Below are 24,774 nucleotides of genomic sequence, written 5' to 3'. Positions count from 1 at the left end.
TCTGCAACAATACAAAACGAAATTCCAAGTAGATCAAGATTAAAGTTTAAAAACCCCACAAACACTAACTACAGACAATAGCAAAATAATAAAAACAATCAGATTGCTCAAGTTTATACACATTGTGCTTGGGCGTCAATGATACACAGACATATATAAAAATGTTAATCTCTCTGAAATTTTAACTTGGGACTACAAAATCAGCCATTCTTGTAGGAGACTGAGATAGTGTTAGTTAAATGTTAATCTATCCAATAGTGACAAAACAAACTGAAGGGAAAAGAGTGGGAAAATGATGGACAGGGAGGAGTTAAGAGACAGGGGGAACGGGATGTGACAGGCGGCAAAGTCTTCTTGGGACAGGTTGTCAGTGGCCTGATTGTCAGCCCCCTTTCTGCACACAAATACTCCCTGGGGTCAACATGTGGGGTGGAAGACGAGGAGCGAAGGGGCCCGGGCTGCTGTGGCAGCCTGTACTTGATTTAAGATGTTTGAATCTGCGCCAAAATTCCTGAAGGAACACAGTAAGCGGGGAGCTGGCCATAAAAACAGGCCCAGAACTGAGGCTTTAGAGAAGAGAAAGAGAGAGGGCGAAGTGTGGTGAATATGAAATGTGTGTTTGAGCTCAGACATGCTAGTGTTGCTATGGTAGAACAGGACTCTGGAAATGAGGGAATGGGAGAATTCCAAATGGGAACACTGGGGGTGCAGTGTGTGCAGGGAGCCAAATGGATATGGTTTGAATGTGCATGCGCGTGCATGTATCGCACGTGTTAACACAAAGGCATAAAGAAAGTCTGAAGGAGTGTTATGGAGGCACAGCAGAAGGTAGAAGCAAAGGGGGGGGGACTAGGGAAGATCAAGGCCAAGGATTCGTGGAAAAGCAAGACAGGTGAAAGTGAGACTGAACAGATCTGGGATCAATTTTTCAGTGATTCTTTTGCAAAGCTCGAGTGCAAAAACTTCGATTTGTCTTTGCAACATATTGTTCTGAAAGCATAAAATCCCAACATGATAAGACAACAAAAGAAGGGCAGCAGGTGTGCAAGCCCACAGTTCTCTTTGCATTTCATCTTTTTCTAAGGCTAGGAGAGCCATCCATGTAAACCATTGTAACCTTTTGGATCAGAGGACGAACAATTTAAAGCAGCGGTCCCCAACCTTTTTTGCGCCACGGACCGGTTTATGCCCGACAATATTTTCATGGACCGGCCTTTAAGGTGTTGCGGATAAATACAACAAAATAAAACTAGTACCGGTACCGAAAAAAAGAAAATTTATTCATAACACACGTGAAAAGACCCAGGAAAACCGAGTAAAAGATAAAAACGATAACAAAATAACGGTGAAAACCGGTAAAAACCCTGAAAACTATACATTTCACACCTGAGCCTCAACTCTCGCAGCCCAGTACCAAACGACTCACAGACCGGTACCGGTCCGAGGCCCGGGGGTTGGGGACCGCTGATTTAAAACACCTCCTCCTGTGAGTATGTCGCTCATGGCAGGGATAGGATACCCCTCCTCTCTCTTGCTCAGCCACCGGAAACCTTTGCTGTTGTAAAACGCATTTCCTGCCAGTTTCAATGTGTTTAAACTAATTGTAGTCGTGACAAATCATCAACTATGACTTGTTCTTTAAAATCATGACGCTTCTATAGATAGAAGGTGTGATATATTACCGACTTGTCCTGTTTCGAGGTGACCACACTGCACTGCAGGGAAAATCCCTCATAACTGTCCTGAAAATGTTTTTCGCACATGCACTCCATCCCTGAACTTTTGCAGACATTTCCAGAGGTGCATGCGAGTTGCTTACCAGTTCCATAGCACACAATCTGTTTGATGCTGGATTGTGCTCATATCAGAACAGCAGAGTTAATTGTCTGGAGAATTAGGAGCGAGCGAGAGGGCATCATGTGTTGCGCCTCTTGCCACCCAGGCAGCGCGCCTCCACTAAATCAGCTGATGCTAATTAGATGCTCATCAGTCTGGGTGAGGGTTTGTTAATCCCCCTCTCTGTTTTGGACAGGACATAATCATCCTTAAATCAAATTAAAAATATATATATAAATAAATAAATAAGAAAATTATTTATGTTATTTTTTGGGGTTTCTCCGGGTTTTCCAAGGGTCTTTTTCAGAGCGAGACCACACCAGATTCTTGGATCAAAGTTAAGTTTGGCTAAAGATGTTTTACTATCCTCCAATCACCAAAATTTTAAATTTATTGTCTTAAAAATAAATACTTTCCCTTGTTCTTCCTGGCATCTGTGAGTTTAAAACACACCACCAGTTCAAGTAAATGGTGGTTCAGGAAACAGAAACACACTACTTTTAAGATCAGCCTTAATACTTTCATTTTGATTAAACTTACAGTTGGGGGCTGGGTCGAGTCTAGGGACTATCCCTGATTTATGCTGCTCGGGGGACTTCCCATGATGCATGAAGCGTTCCTTTTCCACTCACGTGCCACTTCAGCGTGTTATTAACTTCTCTCTGTGTCGTCTCTCTGTCGGTTTCTTAGTCGTCTCTCTGTCACGATTACGTCGACTATCAAAATCGTTGATGACTGATTTAATAGTCGATGCGTCGTTTGAAGCTTTGTAAGATCACAAAAGACGCAGGAATAAGTAGTAGGATTTAAGAGTGTAATAACGGACTGAAACAGAAGATGGCAGCACTGCATGTACAAGGATGCCAGCTGCCGGTAAACCCGGAAGAAGAAGCTGTGTCCCAGAATTCATAGCGCAGTCCAGCTCAGTTTCCAACAATGGCGGCAGCTTGTTAGTTTTAATATTACTCTTATTATTCTTTCTGGGTCACAAAATAAACGTTTAACATATTTTCAGGCGAGAATGTAGCTGTGTAAACCTCAAATATCTGCTCAGTTTATCAAGACACCACATACTTTCAAAAGCGCTCCGACGTTTTCGGAGACGTCTGTTACCCACTAGCTCGATAGTTAGCCGGGGGCTAGGCTCACTAGAGCCATGACGTGAGAACACCGGTCTCTGGCAAATCGTTTTCAAACCCACCGCCGTCTTTCGCTACTCAGGTTAAACATACATAAGTCACTTAGATAACTTAAAAATCATATTGTTTGGCTTTTTTTCAGTATTTTATTTGTTCCTGAGTAAATCGGTTTGGCTGAGATTAAAGTTATAGTTTTTACACAGCTGAATAAACGTCAAGCAGACAACTGATTATCAGAAGTGTGAGATGCTCGAGAATATACTCCGGTGTCCCGTTATATTTTAGATAGCAAGGAGTTTATTAAACTTCACCGAAACAATCTGCAAATTTCATTAAAATTTAATAAAATATCATCTTGTCTTTATTTTTAGTTAGCACATACCTTAAACACTTAAAGCTGTAAGCCAATGATAGTTATATAAGAGCAGATGCGTGTTGGTGCAATAAGCTGTACGTTTTACTTCCAATGGATGCATGATCCGATTAGTCGACTAATCGCAAAAATAATCGGTGACTAGTCGACTATCAAAATAATCGTTTGTGGCAGCCCTACTGTTTCTGATGGAGGTGTCTTCCTGTTGAAAGTGAGAACTTTCTCTCCGCCGCAGCCCTTTTGTTGAGATACTTCTAATATAAACTGTCTTGAGATGACCGTTTGTGGATTGGTGATGCATGGGCGGTGCATTGTGATGACTGCAGCTACTGTACAAACAACCGAAGCATACAAAGTCAAAGACGAAAAAGGTCCTCCTTTCAAAACAACACATGAAAATGAGGTCCGGTGCAAATGCCAGGTAAGGCTGGCCAACTGTGCTGGTGAAGAATAGTTGAATTGTTCTCCCAGTGAACCTATCTGGCAGACCTCCATGTGGTTTCAGCCTTCACAGTTAACATATATGACTCTGCGTTCCTTCACTAATGAAAATCATAAATACGTCAGGTAATGAAAGCCAAACCCGTACTATAAATATAGACACATCAATTGAAACTCAATACTGACTGTGCTTTTTATATTGTTCACGGTTATATAATCTACCGTAGTGTTGGTTTAAGCCCAGTCTGGTGTTCTTTAAGCTGTCTGAGTGTTTAAACAGTAACCGGCTTGGTGAGTCTATTTCACGCCATGCCCCCTTTTTTCTTACTCTTTATCAGCACCTTCTATTTATAGCCCCTTTACTGCAGCAGAGCAGCTTAGTACAGTATGTTCCATAAAACATAGGCTTCTGACCACATAAGCATGCATAGTGCATGCCTCTGCAGTTGTCTCTCCGCGTACGGAGAACACTGGCGTTGTCTAAACAGGCGGAGACACGCACAATGAACTCACACAGCCTTGGGAGTCCACACACGGGCAGTGATGAACACAATGAGACGCATTCAGAGACACGGCACAAGAAGACACAAACACAAATAGGGTTACAAACAGACAGGGAGACATATATAAAGAGTCAACTACAGCAATTGATACAAATGTGGGCACACACACTGGGATGTACAGTCACGCAGATCAGACACAGATTAAAATCCCTGACAGGTGAAGTTAGTAACAGTGATCACTTAGTCACAGTTAAGTGTTCTGCACTTAGGGGTCTTTCATCCATGTTATAAAACAACCCACCACCCATCCTATGGTAAAGACACTCCCTAAGCAGCACAGTGTGTCCCACCATCCTGCAAGAAGTGCCCAGTGATGGCTCAAGGCCCATGTTAACGAGTCTAAGACACCTTATACACCCAGACCTGGTGGGGTTAGGGTAGCCTAACCCCACCAGGTCTTGAAATAGACTTTGTGTGTAATAACTAAGACTGATCAGTATATACTCAGGCTCACATTAGGGCTTCATTTATTCACACTAAAAAGCACTGCTATAGCTGCTACTGTACACTTTGTTGGGTAAACTTCTTACAATTGAATTTAATAACTTTGAGAAATGGACAGCTGGATGAAAACAGGGAGCAGACTCTTTCTGGTGCACCCCACAGAGCTGATCATTTCTTCGGATTTCACCGTAGACTCCACAGACAACCCATGCTGCAAAGTGAGCTGCTTACTGCGTTTGTACAATCCCATAATCCAGCATCCTCACAACAAATCCGAGTAAATCTCAATCAGCTAATAGTTCAAAAGTTGACTCACTGTGAGATTTGTCTCCAGTCGCTTCTCTTTTCTGTTCTGCTTGAGAGTAAAACTTCTTTCATCCCAAATCTTTTACTTCTTTTACCCCCAAATTATCAGTCGCCTATTCTACTTATAGCAATATCCAAATGGACACTCATACACACAGATTATTATCTAGGGTGAGGTGGGGTCACACGAATATAATCAACTTAATTAATCTCTATCCGGTCGTTAAGTCTGACGTCACTAGCCGTGTCTGGGCCTAAACTCCGTTGCAGGTCCATATATCAAATGATCACTATGGCATTACTGAGAGTTGAAAAACTGTCTAAAGTCTTTCATCTTTAATAAAATGATCAGCGTTCTGCTCTACCAGGTGTAACAATTGAGTTTAACATCCAGGCATCCATGAAAACGGAATTTATGACATTTAACGGAGTTAGAAGTTAGCAGGAAGTTAGCTTGCTAGCTTCTATCTAAATACAATATAGCATGTCCTGACTGCGGGGTTTTGGAAACAAATTAAAACGTACAGCTCTGTTATCACTTCCAACATAAATGAAGACAGAAAACTAAACAGCAGTGACGTTTGTAGGGTTACTGAAGTTTGGCTAGCTGGTATTTAATGATGTGCTACGTGATCACTAGCGACACAGCTATGTTAGCATAATATAAACAAGCTAACTTTTTTTCCACTCGATAAAAGTTAATATGAGTGTTCTCGGTGGTCAGGAACAAATGTAATGGCATGGCAGGATGCTGTCAAAGGACTAAACTTCAGCCAGGAGAACAACTGAGATAATCCATCCACAATACGAGGTTAGTCATTCATATACTGCTGCATGGGCTGGGCTGTAGATACATCCTAAGGTTTTAAAAACTGAGCTTCAATAAATGATTAGCGGTAATAAAAGCCGAGGGAGGTCAATAGTGATCACTGACTGTTTTAGGAGCTTTTTGAGATTAAATAGAAGAAAATACAAAACATTAAACATGTTAACAACACAAAAGCCATATTAAACGCAGACTACTTTAGGCCCGGAAGTAGGATTCGTCATGTCATCACTTAACGACCGGATAGCCTAGCAACGAAAAAACAATGAAATATGAGCCATACTGATTTTTTTATACACCATTCTGCATTTAAACTTTAGTTATTATTAATCTGTAGCTCTCTCGTCTTTTACCCCGTCTTTCTCCCCTCACATCGCAGCAGATGACTGCCCCTCCCTAAACCTGATTCTGCTTGAGGTTTTCTTCCTGCTAAAAGGGAGTTTTTCCTTCCCCCTTTTGCCAAGTGCTTGCTCACAGGGGGTCATCTGATTGTTCGAGTTTTCTCTGTATTATTGTAGCGTCTTGATCTTACAATGTAAAGCACCTAGAGGTGGCTGTTGTTGTGATTTGGTGCATTATAAATAAAAAAAAGCTTAAAAATTCTCAAATATTTGGTGGAAAAAGAAGCGTGTGCACTGCAGGCCTATCTGACTAACGGACAAGCGCTGAACAAAGTTTCTGACAGCACCTGCACACACAAACACATCCACGCAGAAGAAGTTTGTCAAACCACATTGGCAGAATTACAGCTAAACTAACCCTGACAGACTTGGATTAGGTACTTTGCCAAACGGCACATGGGCAATTGATATAATGGAGATAATTCATCAGCTGCCAGTAGGGATGGGTATCGTTTAGGTTTTATCTGATACCGGTGCCAAACCGGTACTTTTGAAACGGTGCCGGTGCTTAAACGGTGCTCAAACCGGTGCTTAAAGAATGGAGAACACAAAATTGGTCCAAAAACCTCTCATGTTCAGCTGTTTTTTTGTAAAAAGATAACAATGTTAGCCTTTTCTGCAGCTATGGGGCATATATGGTATCACTCTGGGCTGGAAGCAGTGCTTAAACAATGGAAAAAACACAAACTTTGTCCAAAAACCTCTCATGTTTAGCTGTTTTCCACTTTTTCTTTGGTCATTTTAGCCTTTTTGTCGAGGGTGAAGGGAGTATCTGCCATCAAACAAGAAGACAGCCGCATGTAGCTATGATGATGTTTGCTAGTTCACCTTACGTGCATTAATGTAATAAAGTGGTTAGCCTACTCAGCGTAAATTACACATGAACAACATTAAGCTACTCACGCAGAGAAGAACGGCTGCTGCTGCATCATCATCCTCATCATTTCTGCTACACTGGCAGGGCTAGGGGCCAGGACTCTACTCTTCGGGTTTTTGGGGGATGTTGCTAACTCTTGGTCCGAAAACAGGCACCACACTGGCAGTAGATGTGCATGGTGTGAGGTCTCGCAGCAAGCTATCAAATACGGCGCATTTCTCGACTTTAAAAAAAGGCTATGGTCGCCAGGTGTTTCATCGGATTTGAGGTGTTACTTCCTTTGACAGTATCACAGTATAAGCTTAAAGCACTTGTTGCAGGCTGCTGAGTTTGAATCTTTTGCTGTGAAGTACAGCCAGACTTTTGACCGCTTCGCCTTGGGCATTTTTAATCTGTAGCTCTGCTCTAAAAGAACGTACTTGGACCCGCCTACTATCCTCGGAAACGTAAAATGATTGGCTAGAATCTAAAGTGTATCATTCCATACCAGTTGGTGGCGGTAATGCACCTTTCAGTTGTTTGCCAACCGCCAATACAAATGTAAGGAAGAAGAAAGTGTATCAGGAAAAAAAAGCACCGAAATAAAGCACCGAAATGTTCGCTGCTTTTCGGTCTGGTTACTACCGTTTATGTCAGAACCGGTGCCATCATGGCACCGGATACCGGTACCCATCCCTAGCTGCCAGCTTAGCGAGACATCAAACAATTTAAAAAATGGCAACCGTTATAACAGCTAGCTTTAAGACAAAGCAAAGCAGAGGCTTTAAAGTGAGAGAAAATAAGACTTGTAATATAATCTGAAACCATACGTTTGGGCTTATACCTTCTCTGTTGCTGTCATCAAGTTGCCAAAAAGTAAAGCATATACCCAGTTAATGTTCAACCAAGCAATAAGTTAAAAAAAAATGTGTCAATATTATTCAACTTTATTTCACAATCTGGTCTCCTATAGGTCTCCTTCCAGTGGTGGAGGGAAAATGTCCCAATATGGCTTTTAGTAGTCACGGCATGTTGAGTCTGCTCAGATTCTAGAATTGTATCTTTAATGAGAAAGTGGAGGACTCGGGTCAATGACCTGGAACTCATCCAAATACAGTACAAAAGGTGCACCAGTACCTTCCTGCGTCCATCTCCTCACTATGTGCTTGAAAGCTTAACCTCCTAGGACCCGGCGTCCACATATGTGGACATCACATTTTGGGTTACTTAGACCAAAATACTCAATTTTGCTCTACAAGGGCCTGATATCCACTTACGAGGACATTATACTGCTACTGTTCTATCGAAATTTTAAATAAATATCCTCATATGTGGCTCTCATTTTTCTTAGAAACTAAAATTAGGTAAAAAAATAAAATAAATCAGGCCCCAATCAGCCCAAATATCAAAGAGAAATTAAAAATGCATGCCGTGGAAGAGTTCGGGTCTTCGGAGGTTAAGAAATACATTTGAATATACTCGACGTATTTGAGCAAACATTCGCCTGTGGTGTTTGTGCGTGCATTCACATCTGCAAACAAAGTTCTGAGGCTGGACTCAATTTCCTCCTTAGTCTGTCTTTAATAAAATCTCATACACATGTATGGCTGAAACTCAAGCCAAACAAAGTGTAGCGCTAACAGTTGGGACACAATGATGTCCACTGTACGCGAGACCTTTAAAGGTCTTCTCTCTTCTCCGCCTTTGCCGGAGTTCACTTTGTTTGTGTGGCAAAGGAGTAGGAAGGGAAGACTGGAATATTTGTGGCCCGACAACAAAAGCGCTGGAATGCCTTTTTCTAAACTGGTTAACGCTGCCCACCGGTCACAGGCCACTTCTTTCCTCTTCCCCTTCCTCAAGTCTCTTTCCAACGTCTCTGTCGGGTTTTTTTAATCGTTCCTTCTTCTCTCTGTCTCTTTACATCATTACAAATATATAAAGGCTTCTGTCTGGACTCTCAGAGAGGTGACCACATAGAAATGCAGTTTCTGGGCAGATGGCACAAACTGCATTTAACATCAACACTGCGCACTAACGCTCCACCACCACTACCACATGCTGTGATAAACACTCAGTATAGAAAAATATAAGCCAGCATGTTCTTGCATGTACTCCCTCAGAGCTTATGCAACAAAATGACCTACTTTCTATCCAATCAACATTTAATGTACAGTGCTTCTTATCCATGCTGAAGGCGTATTCATTAAACTTGTAAAGCAGCAGCAGCTCAGATGTTTTGGTCCTTAGCTTGAGGTGAAAGACATCACAAGGTATATGTTACCTTTATCTATAGTCCCATATCGCTGAACCGTGACAGCGAGACCAAACACAGGCAGGGCAACGTTAGCCAGAGAAACAAAACGATCTGTCTGGTGTGGCTGAGCGTGTTTTCTGGCACCACAAGGACAGGCTGGACTGTATACTACATATATAACATGGCGGGGGGGGCCAAAATGTTTGGGCAGGATCTTGTGATCATATCACTGCCTGCTGCACCTGTTACGTGACTCAACTGACACCACTTTAACAAGTGGGGAGGGGGCACGGATTTTTTTCAAGTGAAAAGAACTAAATCCACCCATGTAATAAACAGGAGGGAAATGTGAACTGGGGTTTGGTGCTTAATGGAGTATAAAGTATTCATAAAACAGCCATTAAATCAAATGTGTGCAATTACTTGAAACTATTAATTTCATTTTATCTTTATTTAAACCAGCGGTGACAAATTGTTTTAGTTCTTTGCAAGGGAAACAGATGCAGCAATTTCAACAAGCTTAAAAGTCAACATTTGGCATGACTACATTTATTCTTCATCAAAGCTTAAACTCTCTTAAGCAAGATTTCTTGTCATTTGTTTAAATAGTCTTCAGGTATAGTTTTTCAGGCTTCTTGAAGGGCTTTCAAAGTTCTTCTTTGGAACTTTGGGTCTTTGTTAGCGGCTTTTGATCCTTCTAATTACAAACTGCTTCAAATATTGCACAATGACAGTTTATAATTCAATTGATTTTGACAAGATCTCCAACAAAACTTGCTGAAATTCTGCCCCAAACCAAGACAAAGCCTCCATCGTGTTTTACAGATGGCTGTAGACGTTGTATTTCTTTCCTGGACCTTGTCTGTGCATATTATTGATGATTTGATCCAAAAAAAATCAGATTTGATTTATTCACTCTATAAGACTTGTTTTCACTGATTTTTAGAGGTGGGAATCACCATACATCCTACGATACGATATTATCACAATACTTAACGCACGATACGATATTATTGCAATTTTTTAAAATATTTTGCGATATTCAGATTCTGTACATAAAGGTAAACTTTAGCAATATTTATTTTATCTAATATCAAAGTCTCACACTCAGTCTTTCTCTCATTTCAGTTTTATTGTTGACAAACTTGAACGGTTTGTATTACAGTCTAGTCCAACTTAACTGAACGCAACCATCTGGTACAATTATAGCTATTCTGAACTATACAATTTATGAAAACTATGCAGCCCCTTCAGCAACTGAAGAATTTGAAAGTAAATTAAAACAAAATACAATTTTACATTAAATAAAAAAGTTTTAAACTTAATTAAAATAAAACATGTCTTAAATTAAAATAAGTAAACTGTCATGTTTATTGCTGCCAAAAACAAGTTAAACACATTTGGACAGTGAAGGAATGTCAGGATTCTTGCTCAGAAAAAGGATCAACATGCTCTGAAGTCAGAGCACAAAAACCTTTTTTGTAACAAAATATCGATTTCTGCTGTCCCTGTATCGATACATTATTAGCAAACAAAATATCACGATACTACACAGTATCTATTTTTTCCCCCACCCCTACTGATTTTCAGTTCAGTTATTAAGTAATTTTGTTCCACATTTCCTTCCAATTCAGAGATGTGACTTTCGATGAGGTTTCGTTCAACAGCAGGTGGATCAACTGAAGGACTAGATGCATCTTTCCTGTTTCCTAGGCACATGCCTTTTAGCTACTGTTCATCTGCTGTAGATATTTTGAGGCCTTTTACACCTTCTGTTATCTTCCATATATCCAGGTTTGTCAAAAAAACAAAAACATTCCAGCCAATGCCCAAAAGAAATCTTTGAAAGACTTTCAATAATCCCAGAAAACTATTGTTCAAGACCACTTAAAAAATTACAAGAGGGTCTGGCTCCTTGGAAACAAAACATAAAGAAATGGGGGGTGGCTCAAGATTTTTACAAAGTAGACAAATTCGAGTAATTAATGGCTTTTATTAGTGGAGTAGTTCTGGCCCCTCGGCTGGTTTTTGACACCTGACAGACTGTTTACACATAATGCTATTTTGGAAAAAGCTGCACGAGCATGTTTGCTATTTTGAGTGTGCAAAACCTCAGGACTCCACTAACCTGTCTGTTATCTGGATGCATTAAAATGTCAACATTTAAAGAAACTTGTATTCCTGTCAGATTTGCTGCCGCTGCGGTGTTTGGAAACACAAGCTCCCCGTGAAACCTGTGAACTTAGAAAAATGTTTCCAGCTTGGGTTGCTAAAAGAACTGCCTCATTGTTACTTTGAAACTAGATAGCAGTCGATACAATCATATCTGTTTCACACCAGGAAATACAGTTGGCTGTCTGACAGGAGCTGTTGCAGTGACAAGCAATTCAAAGAGCCTGGTGAAGACTTAGTGTTGCAGTATGTAATCGGAATGGAACAACGGCATGTGGCTGCAATCACGGCTTACAAAGCGGGAGGAATAGAAAAGAGAAGTCAGTTCTGTAGCCGATTAAAGTGCACTGCCTGTGCTGTGAGCTGCTGCCTATTTTAAATGAATCTAACGTCTTTTTTTTTTTCAGTTACAGTGTGACACGATAGCAAAACAAGTCAATGTAAACATGTTTGAGGAGTCCCTCAAAAGCATTTGCAAATGAAATTTTGGATCATTTATTGTTAAAATGTTGAGATTGTGCAGGACTTAAAGCTACAGAATTGAATCTATTTTTTGGCTTTCTTCTTCTGATGCAGCTTTTATTCCCCCCAAGAAAATGTTAAAACAGTTATGATATGAGATCCAGATTTTCATTTTGCGATAGCTGGTCGATTAAAACGAGCTATCAAAACTGTGGATTGTGTTTAGCTCTGCTTTGTTTCGTACCGTGCAACCTCATGCTAGCACCTCTGCACCTTTACACTTCTATTGTTTTGAATTTTAAATCAGAGGTTAATGCAACTGTGTGATTACAGAGACATTTGGATATCAGAAACCGCTGCTCTGCTGGGATTTCCCCACACAACCATCCCTACCCAGTACGCAGCGGTTCTATGGGCAAAAACGCCTCGTTGACGCTAGAGTTCAGAGGACTGCTTCAAGGTGATAAACAACAGCACCATAATTACCATACCATACCATACCACCTTTATTTATAAAGCACTTTAACATAAAACCAGAGTTCACAAAGTGCTGTACATGCTAATAGCATAAGTAAAGAAAATTAAAATGAGATAAGATAAAATAAATAACTAAAAGACTAAAATAAATTGAAACATGTTAAAACAAATTGAGTCAACCCCTCTAATCAATGCCAAAGGCTTCAGCGAATAAATATGTTTTAAGAAGACTTTTAAATTCAGAAAGAGAAGAGGCCTGCCTAACATGCAAGGGTAGATCATTCCACAACTTTGGAGCAACTACAGCAAAAGCACGATCACCTTTAAATTTTTTATTAATTAGCCGATAATCAGACGCTCGTCTGCATACCTCAGTTGCAGGAGAGCGTCTGCTCGTTTGAGTTACTGCTGCATCTCTAAAGACACCTCAAGGTGACAGCAAGGCAACAGTAACTCAAATAGCCGCTCATTACAGCCGAGATATGCAGGATACGCCCAAAACGTTGAAACAGATGGGCTGCAGCACCAGTAGACCACACCGACTGCCACGCCTGTCAGCTGAGGAAACTGAGTCACCAAATCTCAATCATACAGAGCACCTTTAGGATGTGGTCAAACAGGAGATTTACATTACAGACCTGCAGGAAATGTGACATGCTGTCATGTCGATACGGCCCAAAATCTCTCAGGACTGTTGAATCTATGCCATGAGGAATTAAGGGCAAAACGGGCTCAATACTAGCAAAGTATACCAAATGAAATGGCTAGTGAGTGTATGTGAACAAGGCTCTCCCTCTCTCGTCACTTCTTTCTCCCCGTGCTGCTCGAAGTGGGAAATATACTCCCGGTGCGTCTCTCGTCTGGTCTGTTTATTTTGCGTTTGGGCCACACAGTAAGTATTTCAGAGGGTGAGCGAGTGCATCTCGGTGAGCGCAGGCTTCCCTGGACTTTAACTTTTAACTAGAGCGCCTTCATATATGAAGATTAAAAGTCTAGCACTGAAGTGGGGCCAACAAACAAAGGACAGGAAGAAGAGTAGATAGTGCTGAGTACTATTTCCTTCCCTGTTGTGCCATTGTGCCAGTTATCTTCAATGTCTACAACAAAGCAGTACAAATCAATGTAATGAAAAGAACGCAGTTGAAAGACAATCTAAACAGGCTGTGTTGGTAAAATATATTTAATATATATTTCACGTTATCTTTTTTTCTGTGCGGCACCAATAAACTACAGTTCAAATACAAACACGGCCCTCGGGGGTAGCTACGTTACACCGCAAAACCTTTCTAATCTTTACCAATTGCGGTTTGCACTTTTCCGCTTTGACCCCAAGCAGAGCTCGTCTTTAATACAGATGTTGGCGTGATCACAAAGAAATGAATGAAATAAGTATCAAGAGACCTGCGAAAGAGGAACATTTTGTGCTTTGCAGAAAAGAGGCAAAAACCACTTCCCGTGAGTGAATGTGAGAGCCGTCCTAAAAACCACACGGTTTCATAAAAATACCACACACGCTACCTCGATAATGCTGCAGCCTAACATTATAGCTGCCCCTTGTTTACAACACAATAAACCCATATGCTGGAAAGCAAAGAGCACTTGCGCTGCACAAAAAGAAAGAAAGAAAAAACCCACAATAAGATAACAGTGTCATGTCTCTACTGCTTCGCTGACACCCATGTTTCCAGCCAAAACACAGGTAAACCCGCACCTGGTATTAGCCAGTGTCATTATTCAGTTATTGTTTCCATTGTTCCTGCAAATATCAAATGAATCCCTTACTTCCTTACAGAATAAAACTGCACTAAATTGACGCTACTCTATTCTGTCCAGACGTCCTAGAGTCTCGAGGCAGGTTATTAAGTTACTTTATTGATCACTGTGGAGGGGAAAAAAGCTCATTCAAATGTCACAGAAAATGAGACAGCATTAATACAGAGATAGCCTGAACGCTCATCTGTCTGACTGAAATGGTTTCGGTTTAAATGTCACTGTGTCTCTCTTCTACGCAGCTTTAACTGTCATACAGTTTACGTCTTCCCGTTAGTGGCAGCAAAGGTCTGAATGGCCATCTGACGAATTCAATTCAATCAAAGTGAAACTGCTGCTTGGTACGCGAGTTGTCCAAAAGCGAACGCTGGGATTACCCAGGCAGGTGGTGAGTCAAACTGTCAAAGAAAAAAAAGCAATTCAGCCACTGGCTTTCAGCCCACTCACACTTTGCCTATCCTGCTTTACACATGCCCAGGTACATCCTGTCTGCAGATAAGCAAAGCTCGCAGATTATCTTTGCGTGAATCGGAATGCGTCCCATTTGTTTTATCAGCGACCGTGAGCTTGTGGATGCTCATTTGATTACGCTTGCTCTTCTTTATGATTGTAGCTGTGAATGCATTCCCAGGTTGATGTGTGTGTGCGTCTGTTTGCAAGTGCGTGTCAGAGCGAGAAGGTGATTCCCCTGACGGGCACGACAGATGGGGAGGGAGTGGCTCTGCTCGTTCTCTCTGCCACCTGAGAGCCACGAGGGTATACAGAGGCGATGCCCGACGCTCAATCCGCTGACAGAGATTGCTTTGTTTTGATTTAGTCGCTCGGCGCAGCACAACAGAAAAGTCAATTTACTATAATTAGAAAAGAATTGCATTGTGGTTTCTGGTGTAATAGCAATTAGCAAACTACAAAACACTCAGACGCCAGGCGTTTCATTTTTAGTCTACAATTCAGAAACTGCGGTAGGCTCTGTCAACTACAGATATTTATCTTGCTGTTACAGAGTTTATCTGTGTGTTATGGGTAATCTGTGTTCTCACACAGCCAGCAAACCTGACCATTGGATTCAAGAACTTTGATTCAAGTTTATGTCAGAAGGCAGGCCCATTTTATGTATCTAAAATGCACTTGGTATGTTTGCACTGATACCTACTATAATGTGCGTCACGTCATCATTCTGTTTCTAATCAAAATGCAATTGCAATACATAATCTCAGTACCACACCTAAATATCAGTTCCACCCTTTTTAGTCAGAAGTAATGACGCAGAAGTAATAACGCCCTATATTTGACACATTTTAAGCTATTAGAAAGATTTCTAACCATTTCTTCCAAGTAGATGAGTTTGAGCATCTCTGGATCTTGCTCACAAGTGAGGCAAGTGAGCAGTAGATTGACATGACACGACAATAACACAGGTTGTGTATCAGTCTGTTGTGGTGAAGAGCAGGAAAGCAAAGCTGCAGATTTACCAGATGATCTGCGTTCCTACTCTCACCTACTCTTGAGAAAGCTCATTTCTGCTGTGATCTCATTCTATCAGTCTGTACCTAAAGGGTGTCTGGGCTCTGCCTGAGAGATAGAGGAAAGAGCTTAGTCATTCAAGAGGGCCTCAGAGAGCCACTATTTGAAGGTGGTTCAGGCACCTAACCAGGTGTCTTCTAGGTGAGGTATTTTAGGCGTTTGCTGCTGGGGATCTCTGCAAGGACTATTGCAGAGAGTAAAACAGATGACGGCAGATCATGGATGGTTGGATGAATGGATGGATTGATTGTTACAAAACCTACTATTGCTGTCACTAAAACAAATCTTAAAGTGTGATGCAGGCTAATGGACTCAGCTTTGAGTACAATAAAATCCAACCGAAAATGACCATTTTATGTCCTATTCACTATGTAACTATACCTCAATAAAGCTAGTAGGAGGTGGGGTAACTATCCCAGTGTATGTAGTAAATTCAAACAATGTGATATCAAAAAGAGGAAGAACTTCAAAGCAACTAATAATACACACAGAATTAGAGAACTATAGAAATGGGGAAGCGGCAGTTGACAACTTTCTAATAATTGTGATGCTAGTTAGCTCTTCGACGTAGCCGGATGCTATCACACAACTTTTACATTTTTTTGGGTACAAAGGAAACAAAAGTGTTCAGATCAATGTAGGTGTGTAGGAGTGCTACCACACTAAACAATCAACAATGTGGCATCGTAGTAATGTGCAGTGAGGTTTCAAAAGAGAAGCACATCCAGCTGTGGCACCCACCATCATACAGTCAAACCTGGATGATTCAGCTATATAGACATTACGATTTTCAAAAAATATTCAAACTTCTCCTACTTTTCCCTACCTTATTTAAAATTTCATCCAACATTTTTTAACAATTTTAATTCAATGCGTTCAGCTGCTGTAGATGAGTGGACCCCAAATTTCTCTGCTTCATATCTACCCTTTATCTACAGTATGAATGTTTTTATGCATTGCAGAGGAGCACGTTCCTGCCATTATCCCAAATGTCAAAATGAAATTTGGCTCTGCAAAGTGTTGACAGTAATCAGCCAAAGTAAGTAAGATATAGATCGATGTGTCAGTGCCCAAAGCCACCCTCCGATTGGGTGTGATTGTGTAGTTCAGCAAGACCGACTGAGTTATGAATCCTCAGAAAAACAATGGCCCTAATAACACCATATCAGTTCCACATGTCAGAGTCTCTATGTTAATCTCTGATTTATATCAAATCTGTAATTCAAGTTTGTCAACTTCAAGTTCTGACCTGGGACCACCTGTATTTGGAGAATTAGCTAAAGAAATAAAAGCTTGGAAATGTCAGCAGCCTCCAGCTCTCATTCTAATGCATTTATTTAATCAACGTTATATATGCGGTTACTCTCACTTTCCGATTGTAGACACAGGCTGTTAACATTTATTAGGTTGCAGCTCAACGCTTGATTGTTTCCTACTCCTCAGCCAACAGAAGTCATTACATATGAATCTTTCACTTTTACTTCTTCTGTATCAGACTCAAAACCTCATTAGGATTCAGCAGACTTCGACCAATTACTCCTTCAACCAGGGCGGTGTTAGACAGTGAGAACATGCATAAAGCAAGAAAGAGATCATCAGTCATCAGGAACGCCGCTTTGAATCAAAGACACGACTCGTCAATGAGGCACAGCGTGTTAACATGTAGCAGTTATGATAAAAGGCAAAAATCCAACACGGTGCAAGACACCGCTCTTGGGGACAATCGTTGTCTGTTGCAATTTCAGCACTGTAAACTGTCAGACGATACGCTGACCCGCTGCCAGCAGACAAAAAAGAAGCGGCCCAGAAAATGTGCTGCAGAACAAGGTTAATTCCACCATGTCCACATTTACTGTCTTGTCAGGACTGAGTGATTCCTCAACCCTCCACAACCCTACAGGGATGTTGCACCAGTTGAGAATGTGTTTGCATAGCACACATAATGCACTTCCCAAACACACTGTTATTGTTCTTATACAACATGTTCAAAGTGTAGTTTCTTTCATTTGCCACACTGAAAACGCTGCATACACAGGAAACAGGATCATATATATGTAAGAATCATTAAGCACATGCAAAATGCAAAACTATCTAGCATGCGATTTCCTTTGTAAATGAAGTCTGGAGCTTGTTCATACAACACATGTGACCCTTGAGGTGCTTAGGTGGCAAACAGAATCAGGTTTGCTAGCATAGCTCGTCTGGAAAGATGAGGAAACGCTCCGGATGGATTATTTTTGATCGTTTTCCAATGTTCTGGACATTATTGACAGGTGGAAACCATGGGAACCAGTCACTTATTGAGTGCCAGTCAATAAGTGTACAGTTCATATGTACTATATATACAGAACTCTTCCAAGTCTCCTGAAAAACAACCATAAAAAACCCTGTCAACTCTGTACCTGTGGAAATGAGACACTGTGTTCCAGTGGAAAAGTAACACCAACCATCAACCAGCCTTTTCACTGTCAACATATCACAGTACCATTAGACTAATAGATCCCATTGACGAAGTCTGACAGTTAATACAAGCCGCCAGCGTTGTACACAAAGCCACGCAAACTTTTTCTTACCTTGGTTGTCAGCTGCCTTCACTCCACTGCCCTTTCTTTAGATTTGAATACAGCTTTTATCCCAACACAGGTCTTCGCAGACTCTGCAATCAGAAGAGACAATCTGTGATTCTTCGTGTCTTTGCCAACAAAAGCAAAACATTCACCAGGCCAAAAGTTCCAGGGAGTGAAAAGGCTTTCAGAGGAATCCTGTGAGCCAAATCCTACAGATAGCCACAACTCGAGCACAAGCAAATCCGCATGGCCACTGAAGCATGTATGTACTGCTAAGTCAGGGATGACATGGGAGGAGTCTGGGAGTTCAAGAGAGGAAAATCCCCAAAGGAGGCGCAAGGTTTTCTTGTCTATCAAAACCAATTTTAGATCTTCATGTGACCAGCTTACCACTAAAAAGCTTAGCAGTCTAATCCTTCAACCAAATGAATTGTCTAACTCGAGGCTTTGGCCATAGGCATCAAAGCGCCGTTATAGCATGAATCTTGCTGAACTTTCAAAGGGGCAGGTATATGAGTATACAGCTCTCCAGTACACTATGCAGGTATTCACTTTACTGTCTGCATGGCTTCATTACACTTTGTACAAAAAGACCTTTCAATATTAACACCTATTACTGTACATAAACGAAAGATCCCGGGCAATATTAACAGACATCTCGGCCAAGTTAAATATTTTAATCAATCGCATTAGAAAAACTGAATAATTACCACTCATGCTTCAACAAATACCATCAAGGTACTTGCAAACTCGTGGCGATGCTGATGAACGCCAAGTAAAAAGCAAGCTGAGAGAGAGCATACACGCTAGGCATACCTGCACTTTTTCTAAAGGCTATAAGCATAATAGAGCTGGCCTTTATTTATGACCACTAAAGTAAATTATATTTAACATTGAGATGTTTTATTCTGAACAGGCCCTTTATATCAGATCAACTGAAGTGATCTGGTAGAAGCAAATTAAATAATGTTTTGTGTGTGTTTGTGTTTCGGACAACACTAACTCAGTCGGATAAAAACGCCAACTCAAAATGGTTTGATTTTATTTAGCTTATTTTTTGATCGTGAAAAAGGGGGATTGAAATGATTAATTAATACATACAGGCAGTGAATGCAAGAGGATGCGACTCAGCTACATGGATGAACCACACATAATTGAGCCTCGCAGTAGCTCAGCTACGCATGGGAGTAAATTTATGCTCACAATAGTTTCGCGCACACTCTAATCATGTATAGCCATGGCCTACCTCTCCCCATAGGCGATGCGCACAATTGTGCTGACCTCTGTATCGTCACTCTGCATGACTTCATGCTTTCAGCTATTTAACTCCCTCCAACTCTCCAGCCTCCCACTCTATTAGCATTTAATTGTATATAAACTGCAAAAATGTTTAACACATGCCCATGTTCATAAGATGCTGTATCTCACACCCTGTGGGAGGTGGGGGGGTGCAGAAGTTGGTGCCCACATTAATGTGTACTGTGTGAAAATAAAAACAAGCACAAAAAAAAAGTGTTTTACAGCATCACATGAGCGGGGCTACAGGCTGAGATGAATGCATGTGAGTTTCTGAGATTGAAGACCATAGTTCAACCGGAATGTAGTCAGAAAATATGCCAATGACATGGCAAGTTTCACAACTCCTACAAGAAGGGAAAAGGTTGGGCCTTCCTGGGGATTTATGCACAACTACATGTAGGGTCGACACAGCCCGCTACTATTGTCAATGAGCTGTCCGGTACTGTCAGTTCCTCTTGTTTGATTTCCAGCCAGAAAATATCAGTCATCCTCTTTTTACAAGGATGCAGGATATGTTATAGGCTCTGCAAAGATTCACCTCAGAAATCTAAATCTTTGTACAGCAACATTGATCCTGTGGGAGTTTGAAGTCTTCTTGTCATTGTTTTAATGCCGTCCAACCAACGCATTGCCTTTTTCCTACTGTTCTTCCAATAATGATGTCCTTTTTTAATGACTATTGTGTTCTGATGACAAGTTCAAAGTTGGCGTGTCGTATCTTTATTATTTGTCTTTCCAGTGACGTTGATGGCTTGATTTCTTCCAAGATTGATTTGTTGGTCCTTCTGGTGGCTGTCTATGGTATTAATAAAATCCTTTGACAGCATCGACTGTCCTGTTTTCCCCAGGAAAACTTTCCCCAACTATAGGTCCCCATGGAGAAAAAAAAAAGTGAAAATCAATGTTTTCATCGGCAAAGAAATGTCCTTAGATTTGAAGACCTTATCCAATGAGTTCGTCGTTGCCTTGCCCACTGCGATTCTCCTTTGACTTCCCAGGTAAATGAGGCCTCAGAATAATCATTGATCACAGCAAAAAGTTAAAAATAAGTAAAAATAATAACAATAATCTGAATACAGCTAATGTCAACAGTGCAAAACATCAGGATCCTTTTTAAGGACGCTACTGTTACGTACACACAAATACGTTCACATGCTTATATGTCAAGAGAATAACAAAGTCCGGAAAACAGATGCCTCCCGAGCGTAGTTAACAATGTGACAGGTAAAGAAATACGTTCAAAGCTCTGACTGAGACATCCACACACAACTGAACACACTTGGTATCTTTACATCATAATCTTCTGTTTGGCATACTAGATACATTTCCATAGCTTGTATCATTATCTGATGACATTCAGTCGCAGACGCACATCACCGCTGACACTTTTCCTCTTGACCTGACAGGCAGCACACATGAAATCATATCTTGCACTGAAAAGATAATGATGAAGTTATTCATTAAAAGACAGCTTGTTGGCGGCACAATCAACGGGAATGAGAAACAGAAATGGTGGCCTTTGGGTGTTAGATGTTGTCTCACAGTTGTTGCTGCTTCACAAATTAAAATTTAAAGATATGCAGAGGCTACGTGGATTGATTATTCTCATTTTCATTTTATGCTGGGAACACGGTGACAGCTAATAACTTAAAGGGTACTTTTGGCTACACTTTTTTCCCCAAAGAGTCGCTACAGCAGATGGATCTGGGTGTTTTCCTTATTGTCCAGGTTTGTGATGCAACCCACCCCCAATCTATCAGGGCTTGGGAACAGCATTAGCGTCTCCTTCCAGTGGTAGCCAATAAAATAATGGACCTAAAAACTTACACAAGACCTCACCACACCTAATCTCAGCGAACTAATTTCAGAAGCAGTTTGTTAGTGCTACCTAATGCTTGTAACGCAGGGAGGTCTATTAAAAGCCCTTTAATTTTTAACAGAATGAACCAGAGAGGCCAAGCCTTACTACTTCATTTTGAAAGTAATCCCACTCATGGACTGATCAAACGAAAAGAAAAAAAAAGATGTTTATTGTACCATCATCCAATCACGCACAACTTCACACCGCATCTCTTCGATACATTAGCTCTAAGTTGAAGAAATGTACGTTTCTGCAACCAATACTCTTCATTTGATGAAGAGTGATCGAGTTTGGCAGCCATGCATTTGATTGTTCAGTTAATCCATATGCTAAGCCAGCTCTTAGGACTTGGGGAGGGATAAATATGCATCATCACAGGTGGCAGAGAGAAGAGGTAAACCTGACGAGAAACCTACATTATAAAATCTATTTAAAAGAGACAGAAATAAGTTGGTGTTTGTAGTTAACGATACTTTATTTTGTGCCGTATACTAGTGCTGTTATGCAAGAAGGGTCCAAACGTACCAAGCTTTAACTTATTAACAACGCTAGCAGTCATTGCAGCAAACTCTTCGGCAGCATCTTACTTCCCATGCGACATTTCCCATAATGCACCGTGCTGAGCTCCCCAAAAATCATAAAGGACCAATCAGACTCCAAAACTGACTTAAAGCAATGAGCTGCGTTCAGGATCAACATGTGAAACATATCAGAGAATTAACAGCTATTTTTAGAGTTTTTATTAGAGTGTAGACTGGAAATCAGGGAGAGGGTAGGGGCACACACACTGTACCCTTTACCATATAGTCAACTGCTGAACCAGGTGAGCTACACCAGCACCCTGCTAAGCTATAGCTTGATGTAAATCAAAATGTAAACTTTATTCACGCACTTGTAGGCTCATCTAACCAAGATCTCACTCTGTGAGTCTCGTTCCCTTACACGTTCTCTTGCTACATGTAAGGAGACAGCACCTCTCCAGATTTTGGTTTTGCTATATATGAAAACCCGGTGCTTTATTCTAAAAGAGTTGGAACACAAAAAGAAGATGTAATTCGGAAAGAAAATCCACAGAGCTTGAAGCTCATTGGATAACGCCTAAGTGCTAAACAAAACAAAGGACTTACATGGAGTAACGCATACTAGGAAGGCTTTATTGCACTGAGCATTAGACAGCTCGATTCTTTATCAGCATCGATGAATCTATTTTTGATAGCCAACAACCGGCTTTAGCAGTTGCACCTTTATTGCACTACTATTGCTGTGGTGTTTAAACACGGGCATAAAAATATCACCCGAGCCGAACATCATTACTTGAGTAATTTGTCTGAGCAAATAAAAGATAAGCAGGTAGCAGAGATTACAAATGGCAGTATATGAGCTTCTCATTAATATCCCTGCCTCCGATCGTGACGCGCAAAAAGAACAGGTGATACAAAGAGGAGTAAAAATGCTCTTTTTCTGACTAGTCAGCCTGAGAGAGACTGACTTGTTTCCTCAACAGCATAACGTGTCTTCACATGAGCTTCATTCTTGTGACATGCTTTAGTGCACAGCAACACACAGTCACGCCGAGAGGTCAACGCCTGATTTAAAGGTTCAGCAGATGTTCACAACAGATTATGTATGCGGCAGTTTTAAAAGCATTAAATAATATCAGCTGTTCCTTGAAGCTTTTTTTTCCTTCTTTCTTGAGTCTCACCACATAATGAATACAACACAAGCCCCTTTCATCCCAGACGCTTGTTTGGAAGATGATATAGCAGATATAACTGAATTTGGGGCAGAGTTTCCATATTTTAGCAGATTACTACAACTGATGCTTTTAGGATGAATAAACCCAGTGATACTATGCTATAGGGGTGGGGGAAAAAATCGATACTGTGTAGTATCGTGATATTTTGTTTGCTAATAATGTATCGATACAGGGACAGCAGAAATCGATATTTTGTTACAAAAAAGGTTTTTGTAGACTGGAACATGCTCTGACTTCAGAGCATGTTGATCAGCTCCTTTTTCTGAGCAAGAATCCTGACATTCCTTCACTGTCCAAATGTGTTTAACTTTTTTATGGCAGCAATAAACATGACAGTGCACTTATTTTGATTTAAGACATGTTTTATTTTAATTAAGTTTAAAACTTTTTTATTTAATGTAAAATTGTATTTTGTTTTAATTTACTTTCAAATTCTTCAGTTGCTGAAGGGGCTGCATAGTTTTTATAAATTGCATAGTTCAGAATAGCTATAATTGTACCAGATGGTTGCATTCAGTTAAGTTGGACTAGACTGTAATACAAACCGTTCAGTTTGTCAACAATAAAACTGAAATGAGAGAAAGACTGAGTGCGAGACTTTGAAATTAGATAAAATGAATATTGATAAAGTTTACCTTTATGTACAGAATCTGAATATCGCAAAATATTTTAAAAAATTGCAATAATATCGTATCATGCGTTAAGTATTGTGATAATATCGTATCGTGGGATGTATGGTGATTCCCACCTCTACTATGCTAGATGTATTTGTTGAATCTGCACATGTACGAGATTTGGTGGTATTTCTGTCTACACTTAGCCACTTTATTAGGTGCACCTTGAGTCACATAATGATATAATATTTTCAGCATAATATCTCCTGTAGCCTCAGTCTCTTACTCTTAGCTGTTAGAAGTAGCACCTGGTGTGGACAACATGTCGGGTATTCAGGATGCTCGGTTCGCTTCGGTTGCAGAAGAGCATATTTGAGCTGCTGTTGCCTGTCAGCATGAAGCTGTCTGATTATTTTCCACTAACCGCTGATATCAACAAGGCAGTTTCATCCAGAAAACTTCAATTTACTGCATATTTTCTCTTCTGAAACTGCAGTAAATCAGCAGTTTCAGAAATACTAAGACCAGTCCATCTGGCAACCATGCAACATTCAAAGTCACATAGTTAATTTTTACACCCAATTCTAAGAACTTCTGTTTAAGATTCAGCAGGTCATCTTGACCATGTCTACATGCCTGAATGCGTTGAGTTGCTGCCAATGCTGCCAATGTATGCTGGCTGTGTCCAGATGATGGCTCCACCCACCCAGGTAATGAGCTGTTTGTCCCTCTGCCTTCTCGAAGACAGTCTAGGACCAAAAAAACATCTTCTTCCCCAGAGCTCACACCTCATGCCTAAAAAGACAGGGACGTGCACTTTACAACATGTAACT

General features: G+C 40.7%; 1 protein-coding gene across 6 annotated transcripts in view; it reads right to left on the bottom strand.

The window, feature by feature from the left end:
* thrab (thyroid hormone receptor alpha b) overlaps positions 1-24,774 on the bottom strand; it is a 240,256-nt gene that overhangs the window by 147,940 nt on the left and 67,542 nt on the right. For 3 of the 6 annotated variants that reach the window (XM_085169644.1, XM_085169642.1, XM_085169640.1), the window contains one exon: positions 18,418-18,500. The exons of 1 other annotated variant lie outside the window; for it this stretch is intronic. The gene's annotated coding sequence lies outside the window, so the exon portion shown is untranslated. Of the gene's footprint in view, positions 1-18,417; positions 18,501-24,577; positions 24,737-24,774 lie in introns of all 6 variants that reach the window. 2 more of the 6 variants (XM_085169641.1, XM_085169643.1) reach the window with 2 other exon arrangements.

This window comes from Neolamprologus multifasciatus, chromosome 8, assembly GCF_963576455.1.
Source record: "Neolamprologus multifasciatus chromosome 8, fNeoMul1.2, whole genome shotgun sequence".
NCBI classification, from domain to species: domain Eukaryota; kingdom Metazoa; phylum Chordata; class Actinopteri; order Cichliformes; family Cichlidae; genus Neolamprologus; species Neolamprologus multifasciatus.
This window is presented reverse-complemented; position numbering and strand designations above follow the sequence as displayed.